This window comes from Sinocyclocheilus rhinocerous, unplaced genomic scaffold, assembly GCF_001515625.1.
Source record: "Sinocyclocheilus rhinocerous isolate Xijiao unplaced genomic scaffold, SAMN03320098_v1.1 scaffold1300, whole genome shotgun sequence".
Classification (NCBI taxonomy): Eukaryota; Metazoa; Chordata; class Actinopteri; order Cypriniformes; family Cyprinidae; genus Sinocyclocheilus; species Sinocyclocheilus rhinocerous.
This window is the reverse complement of record NW_015666578.1, coordinates 1,230,428-1,239,495: the sequence shown is the minus strand read 5'-3', so window position 1 is coordinate 1,239,495 and position 9,068 is coordinate 1,230,428.

The following is a 9,068-nucleotide window of genomic DNA, read 5'->3' as shown; positions in this document are numbered from 1 at the left end:
GTCTTTGATGTAGGCCTACTAGCACATATTAGTTAAAGACATCTGCTGGTGTCAAAAGGACCAGCTGGGACCGAAACGCAGTTTTAACAAGAAATGGACATTCATCTTGCTTAAAGGGAACCCCAGGTATAAAGACTTGTATGGCTTAATATAACGTAAATGATGTCTCTTACTGAAATATGTAGTAGTAAACCTATGAAAGATTTACGTTATTTAAAAAATCCACAGTCCTTCGAAGGAAAATTACAACCAAAAGCCACACAATGTGGCATCGTATCAGTATTCCGAGTTGTGTTGCGGTAAAATTAACAACACCGAGTGCAACCATTTGACGTCATTAAAATAATGGCAGCCCCCATAGTCCAAAATACGTATAAAACGATGGGTTTTTTTTTGTTTTTTTTTATAATATAAATCTTTCATGGGTTTCTTTTCTCCATTTCTGTCACGTTATTAGGGTTTGGGTTCTTTGCCACCATCGCCTTTGGTTTGCTTAGTCAGGGTCACATATTAAGTAATATCGATTAATAGCACTGACACTATTGGATGAGAACAAAACTTGAAATTAATTAAGCTGAATAACTATTTATCTTCTGTTTTGTAGCTGAACTTGTTGTTGATAATTGATGCATTTTAAATTTAACTGAACTGAGCTGTGTATTTAACTTGTTTTATAATGAAAGAACGATAATTGAACTGAACTGAATCAACACTGAACTGACTGGGCCTGAATAGTTGCTTTACAACAGAATTTGGATTTGTCTCATTTTTTGAAGTTTGCTACTTTCCTGTTTGGTAGTGAAGCTGCTTTGAAACAACCTAAAGAGCTATAAAAATAAAGTTGACGACATAATAAGAGTGACTTAATAATTTACACTATATTTCAGATGCTCCTGTGCAAATAAACATACACTGGAATTTTCAGAGAGACTTAGGATCATGACTTGAAGTTTACGCATTCAGAAAGCAACTCTTTTTAATATCTTATTAAACAATAGTTCACCCCAGAATGAAAATTCTGTCATCTTTTACTCATCCTCACATCAGTGTGAACATGTTAACATCTTCTTTTCTTTACTGAGGCTATAAAGTCATACAGGTTTGGAAGTACATGAGGGAGATTCAGTGATGACTGTACCTTTAATGTTTTCACTTCTTCCTGAGAGTTTTTCATCCTCAAGCCATATACATTGTAATTAGCTGGTTTTATGATGCAATTTATTGAAACGACTGAAGACACGACTCTTCTGTGAGTGCTTGATTTGATTATTAATGCACTAATTAAACTCTTCAAAAAGCCTGTAATATTCTTTCACCAGTGTCTTATCTACATCTATAATTTACTTTAATTATTTTCTTAATAATTCCAGACTGTTGTATTCAAGCACGTCATCATGTCTCCCGTTTGTTATTTCTAATCATTATGGATAAAAGTCTGCTAAATGAATAATGGTAATCTGCATTTAACTCATCCAAGTGCACACACAGTAGTGAGTAGTGAACAAACACCAGGGCCATCCTTAGCTGACGCGGGGCCCAGTGCGAGGTAGGTAGTGGGGCCCCCCTCGGTCTGATTCGCAACCGTTCGCCGCGGTGCCCCGGCCGCACCAGTTGCACCCTGCTATGGACGGCCCTAACAAACACACACACACCGAGAACACACACCCGGAGCAGTGAGCAGCTATTTTTTTGCTGCAGTGCCCGAGGAGCAGTTGGGGGCACGGTGCCTTGCTCAAGGACACCTCAGTCATGGTATTGAGGGCGGAAGAGAGCGCTGTTCATTCACTCCCCCCACCTACAATGGCTGCCAGTACCGAGACTCAAACCCACGACTTTTGGGTTACAAGTCCGACTCTCTAACCATTAGGCCACGACTGCCCATAAACAAGACTATATAGTATTGATTACTTTATTAAACATTCTAAAACTCATCCAACAGACATTGTCAGAATAACAAAAAAAATAAAAATATCTGGCCTCACTTTACTTAACTTTCCACATTTTTTTGTTATGCTATTGTAATACCATGGCACCCTTTGTATATATTACAGTACCGTATGACACCACCATTAAGAATTAGTCCTCTGAGAGAAATCAAACAAATAAAAGAATAAATAAATCTTGCAGGCTGTAAGCTACAGTATGCTCAGGGCTGCTGGTAAACTGTTCACATGCAGAGGGTCGCAGATGGACAGTCCTGAAGCGTGTAATGTATGCAAATAACAGTATAAGTGCAGTGCAGTAAATTAGCATTCAGCTAGATCAGCTTTTTGACCGCGGGGAGAATGCAGCTTAATCGAATTCAAAGTAAGAAGACCCTAGAATTTAGAATAACATCTCGAATTGCAGAAGGCAAGTTTTTCTGCCAAACCTAATTGTGTCTCTCACACAGGATAACTGTTTCAACAGGGATGTCTCCTGGAATAATTAATCAGCAAGCAGGTTTAACCATCTGATGATATTAAAGTTTCCATGTGAAAATTATCTTGGGATTATTGGGTTTGGCTGTTCAAAAACAAAACAAATTGTAATCCATAAATACAAAACAAATCTTAATTATTCACTTTATGGTAACATTCTGGAAAAGTGTGTGCTTCTAGTTTTGTTGATCTCAATGATGCTTTTGTGTCTTCTTGAGTATTTCATTTTGAAAATGCATTCCCAAAAGAGTGGAAGCTGTTATAACAGCTAATACTTTTTGCAATGTCATCCAAACCTCCAGCTGACTCAGAAGAAGGCCCAGGCCACAGCATTACAATGTGTCATGTAGACAAAACATTTTTGGGCAGAGAAAAATCTGCCTCCAGAAGCCACGCAGACAAACAATATTCCATCAGACCTACTTTTACAAGAACATACAGGTAAATTATATCGGAATAAATAAGGAAAGAAGACTCTTCAGTGTCTTTGATGTAGGCCTACTAGCACATATTAGTTAAAGACATCTGCTGGTGTCAAAAGGACCAGCTGGGACCGAAACGCAGTTTTAACAAGAAATGGACATTCATCTTGCTTAAAGGGAACCCCAGGTATAAAGACTTGTATGGCTTAATATAACGTAAATGATGTCTCTTACTGAAATATGTAGTAGTAAACCTATGAAAGATTTACGTTATTTAAAAAATCCACAGTCCTTCGAAGGAAAATTACAACCAAAAGCCACACAATGTGGCATCGTATCAGTATTCCGAGTTGTGTTGCGGTAAAATTAACAACACCGAGTGCAACCATTTGACGTCATTAAAATAATGGCAGCCCCCATAGTCCAAAATACGTATAAAACGATGGGTTTTTTTTTGTTTTTTTTTATAATATAAATCTTTCATGGGTTTCTTTTCTCCATTTCTGTCACGTTATTAGGGTTTGGGTTCTTTGCCACCATCGCCTTTGGTTTGCTTAGTCAGGGTCACATATTAAGTAATATCGATTAATAGCACTGACACTATTGGATGAGAACAAAACTTGAAATTAATTAAGCTGAATAACTATTTATCTTCTGTTTTGTAGCTGAACTTGTTGTTGATAATTGATGCATTTTAAATTTAACTGAACTGAGCTGTGTATTTAACTTGTTTTATAATGAAAGAACGATAATTGAACTGAACTGAATCAACACTGAACTGACTGGGCCTGAATAGTTGCTTTACAACAGAATTTGGATTTGTCTCATTTTTTGAAGTTTGCTACTTTCCTGTTTGGTAGTGAAGCTGCTTTGAAACAACCTAAAGAGCTATAAAAATAAAGTTGACGACATAATAAGAGTGACTTAATAATTTACACTATATTTCAGATGCTCCTGTGCAAATAAACATACACTGGAATTTTCAGAGAGACTTAGGATCATGACTTGAAGTTTACGCATTCAGAAAGCAACTCTTTTTAATATCTTATTAAACAATAGTTCACCCCAGAATGAAAATTCTGTCATCTTTTACTCATCCTCACATCAGTGTGAACATGTTAACATCTTCTTTTCTTTACTGAGGCTATAAAGTCATACAGGTTTGGAAGTACATGAGGGAGATTCAGTGATGACTGTACCTTTAATGTTTTCACTTCTTCCTGAGAGTTTTTCATCCTCAAGCCATATACATTGTAATTAGCTGGTTTTATGATGCAATTTATTGAAACGACTGAAGACACGACTCTTCTGTGAGTGCTTGATTTGATTATTAATGCACTAATTAAACTCTTCAAAAAGCCTGTAATATTCTTTCACCAGTGTCTTATCTACATCTATAATTTACTTTAATTATTTTCTTAATAATTCCAGACTGTTGTATTCAAGCACGTCATCATGTCTCCCGTTTGTTATTTCTAATCATTATGGATAAAAGTCTGCTAAATGAATAATGGTAACTTTAATGTAAACAATGTCTCAACATAGAACTTTCAAGTAATACAAAACTTAATCTCATACTCTTTCTACACCAAAATGCAAAAACGGATTTCCAGTATTGTTTTATTGCCTAGTACTCAAACTCCTTGAGCAAAAAAAAGCAAAAAGAAATGATTCATGCAAAACAAAGTCAGAGTGCAAACCTTGTGGAATATTATGAAAAGATGTTACAAGGGCCATGGGAGACAATGCATAAGTGTTCATATTAGTAGCAGCAGGAAGGGATGGAAGTCTGGCCTTGTAGATGAGGCTATTGTGTGAGATGCAATTGAGAGCATCCAGGTTCTGTAATCGCTTTCAAACAGATGCTGTGCGCTTCATACCGCATCCAATCCAAGACACACAATGGAGTGCTGTGGACTAGAAACCACCATTAATTTAGTACTTTCTTAAAACTGTTGTAAAACCAGCTCTTCACACCTTTAGGAATACGAAAGTAAAGACAATCCTAAATGTGTTTATCAATAATTAAACACATTTCACTCCAAATTGATCTCTCTCTCTCTCTCTCTCTCTCTCTCTATATATATATATATATATATGTGTGTGTGTGTGTACACAAGACAGTTCTTTCTGGTCCTCAAATTCGATTGGCTGAGAGGTCTTTCCAACCATGAGATATGTGACCCTGGACAACAAAACCAGTCATTAGGTCATAATTTTTTTATTGGGATTTATATCTAAAAATCTAAATACTGATAAAATCCAAATTAAGTTCTTAGCAATGCATATTACTAATCAAAAATTAAGTTTTGATATATTTACGGTAGGAAATTTACAAAATATCTTCATGGAACATGATCTTAATAATGTCCTAATGATTTTTGGCATAAAAGAAAAATCGATAATTTTGACCCATACAATGCTTTTTTTTTTGGCTATTGCTACAAATATACCCCAGCGACTTAAGACTGCTTTTGTGCTCCAGGGTCACATATATTCACCAATATCGCCACGGGAACTGTTTCACCGTTTGTATCACTCCACTTGCAGCATTTCTCTCAGCCAGTGTCACGGTGGACGTCTAAATTCACTATAATCTTACAAATACCATTGTTTTAAGAGTTTTTTAGGCACAAATGTATTTGTTTAGACTTCAAATATGCGGTTTGTTAATAAATATAACTTGTATTTGAAAATGTGCTTCTAAGTTTTCGGAGATGTGTGCTCCAGGGCATCAGCGGCCATTCAGCGCTCATGAATGAATGAATGAATTAATGTTTTATTTTATTTTATTTTATTTTATTTTATTTTAATTAATTTTTTTTTTTGGAAAATGCATAATGCATTGCATAATGCATACAGAGCTCCTAAGGGGACATGGTGATGGGAAAAAAAAGGAACATTTATATTTTATTGCCTTTGTGTTTTACAGTACTTGCAAATCTTAGTGTTCTCTTTCAAAAGTATTGCATTCCCCCAAGAAATTTTGCTTTCTCTCACAAAACATTTCTGTTCTCTCGCAAAACTGTTGCGTTCCTCCAGAGAAACTTTGTGTTCTCTCGCAAAATCACTGAAATATAGTTTTTCCTCATCTCATATTTCTATCACTTTTTTTTTTTTTTGCAAGGGAACACAAAAGCATTGCAATACGTTTATTTATTTTTTTTTTTTTCTGCCATCTTAGATTTTTTTCCATCATTATTTCCTTTTAGGTGCTCCAATCCATACTAAAAAGCCATCTTTATGCAAAATATAATTTCTTATTTCTTTCAAGTTTTGACATGATCTGGACATCTTCATTCAGATTTCATGACATTCGCCTGGAGGAGGTAATTGGGCAGCGAGCAAAATTCTAATTACATGCTAATTACAAATCATAACACAGATCAACTAGTCTGAACTCGCATATCATCAACTGCATGTAAGGGGGTTGGCTTTCAACAAAGACAGATGTTGTCTGGTGAGATGAGGCAGAGGGAGGAGACATTCATCTGACCTTATCAGACTGTTCTAAATAAACAGCATTGTGGGAAATAAGAAGGAAATCAATGCACAGCAAGAGTCACCCATCGCCACCATTGAAAGCCTCTGGTCTATTTAGCTGTTTGATAAAAAGTACATTAATGCATGTCTAATTAAATGATAAGCTCAAATGAAATCACGGGTTTGAAAGATTTGCAGTAACCACTTCATGGAGTGGCAAGTGATCGTGGGCCATCTAATAATCACAAACAAACACAAGTATAGGCACAGCAGCATGAGATAGTCACCACGCAAATTGATTTGACTTTTATATTGAAACGCTGAGCTGCCAGAGGCTAATTGGATTATATGGTGTGTCGTGACCGGTCAAGTCCTGGCATGTTCTGAGATATCAGTGCTTTACAACCAAGATATGTGAGTAAAGACGGTCAAGATGGGTCAGAGAAACCATAGAGAAGAGACTTATCTCAACACTGCGGTCTTATGAAGCGAAATAAAACAATTAGCTCATTGAAGCAGCTTCTCTCTATAGTACCATCTGATCAATTACCAGTATGATAAATATTCTTATGATGAAAAGCAAAATAAATAAAAAAAATATAACTGCACACTCACTTAAGCATCGTTTATTAGTTACCATCGTTTCAGCAAAACAAGTTGCCTATAAGGAAGATTGTTCTTTAATGATAATGGATACCGTTGTACATCATTTAAACACCCACACACTGATAAATCAATTCCTATTAAAGGAATAATAAGCTAATCAAAAGCGGTTATTTACTTGATAACATGCCCTTATGGTAAATCATATGTAGGAAAAACAAACTGAGAACTTAAAACACACATTGCAGAACATCGTAGTACAATAAGTATAATGATCCATTATACATTAGCGATGCATTTGGTTGAGTTTAACCATCTGATGGACACTTTTACATCCAGGTCTTCTTTTACTAAGAAGAGGAGGTAACTTGGATCAAATTTTACTTAGACGGGAGGCATTCTCGATATATAAAATGAAAACTTATGGTTTAAATGTAGATTTTGATTTGGGTTGTTTTTTATGAATGTTATGATATTGAATTTGGATTGGATTTACACTATTGTGTATTTTGTTTTACTTGTTTTTAGAAGTTTTTTTTTTTTTTTTTGGATTGAATCTCTTATGCACTTTGATACTATTTTTGTTAATGTTATGAGCATTTGATATGTAAATGTAATAATTTATTGAATTAGTTTTTTTTTTTGATTTATGTAAGAGTTCACATCTTGTCTACACTGTAAAAAATCCAATTAACAGAATGTTGGAAGGGCAAAAAATATTTAAATTGAGCTAATTTTATTGCTTGGGCTTAGTTGAGAGGGCATATTATATTACGTCTACACAAATATATTTGAAAAACATTGAATGAACGGTTATTTTCAAATCCAGTCAACAATTAGCTATGCTAATGTTGACTAAACTAATAAAAACTAATCCAGTCAACACTGAGATCATTCTGCACGTGCACGAGCCTGAGTGACTTCGCGGGAGAAACAGCGCCATCTTGTCAAGTTCACGAGTCAGGTAAGTGCCACTAAATAAATGTTATTTTTTAGACTAAATTTATCGACAAAAACATACTACTAAATAAATGTTATTTTTAGATTAAATTTATCGACAAAAACATACAGCATATCCGATGTTTTTGAGTGGATATTTAGAAGTGTTTTATAAGTCATGTGTCCGAAGAAAAATGAATATTTAGGCTATGTTAAATGTAGGCTATGTCAAGTTAGGTAAGTGGAACTGAATTTGTACTTGGACTGAATGTATCAATACTTGTATATTAAAAAAAGGTGTAAACGTATTATTTAAAACGTATGTATTTATACACAAATGTACAACATATATGAGCAATATCACTATCGTACTCGAGCGATACCGGCTCTATATCAGCATGGCTTTGATTAGGCCAGAGGCACGAGGCAATCACAGCCGCTGATATAGAGCCGGTATCGCTCGAGTACGATAGTGATTTGCGTTTATACAACAGTTCGACGGAACATGTGTGTAATTAAACAAGAAACAATGGGGTGCCTAATAAAACCCTCTTTTCTGCGGAACTACTTCCTTCCGCCACGGATTCAAAGCTCAAGTTGACAGTTAAACATACGTCACTTTTAGAATTCGTATCAAGGGCATGTGCTGCTTCAGTTAGGTTATTAGTGAGGAATAATGAGGTTATAAGAGAGAAACAATGCGGCAAGACGTGCATCCAAATGAGAGAGAGACTGCGAAGCTAGACGCTTCTTCTTATATTAACTAACGTACTCTACGAATAGCTCAGTGAATAATAATAAAAAAAAAACATAGACCCGGCTAGAACAAGCGGAGTGATACAAAATTGTGAAAGGGCGTTCCTGTAGCGATACCCGTACAATATATCACGGTTCTCAACCAATCAGATTTGAGAACCAGAACGAACTGTTGTATAAATAAAAACATTGAATAAGCGTTGTATGAATATGTCTGAGGGAAATTCGCTGTTTAAGTGAAGGGAATGTGGTCTTTCTTCTCGTTTAATTCATAAAACACTTAATGTCAAAAGCTGTGTTACTATAATGAATTTTAGGTTTCATTTTGGCGGGTTGTATGATATTTTTGTGTTTCCGTGACGTTAAAAGATATGAAGAGATTGCGCGGTCTCTCTCTTTTATAAGCCAATGCTTACTACGACGAAACGTGTAATGTAAACCACAG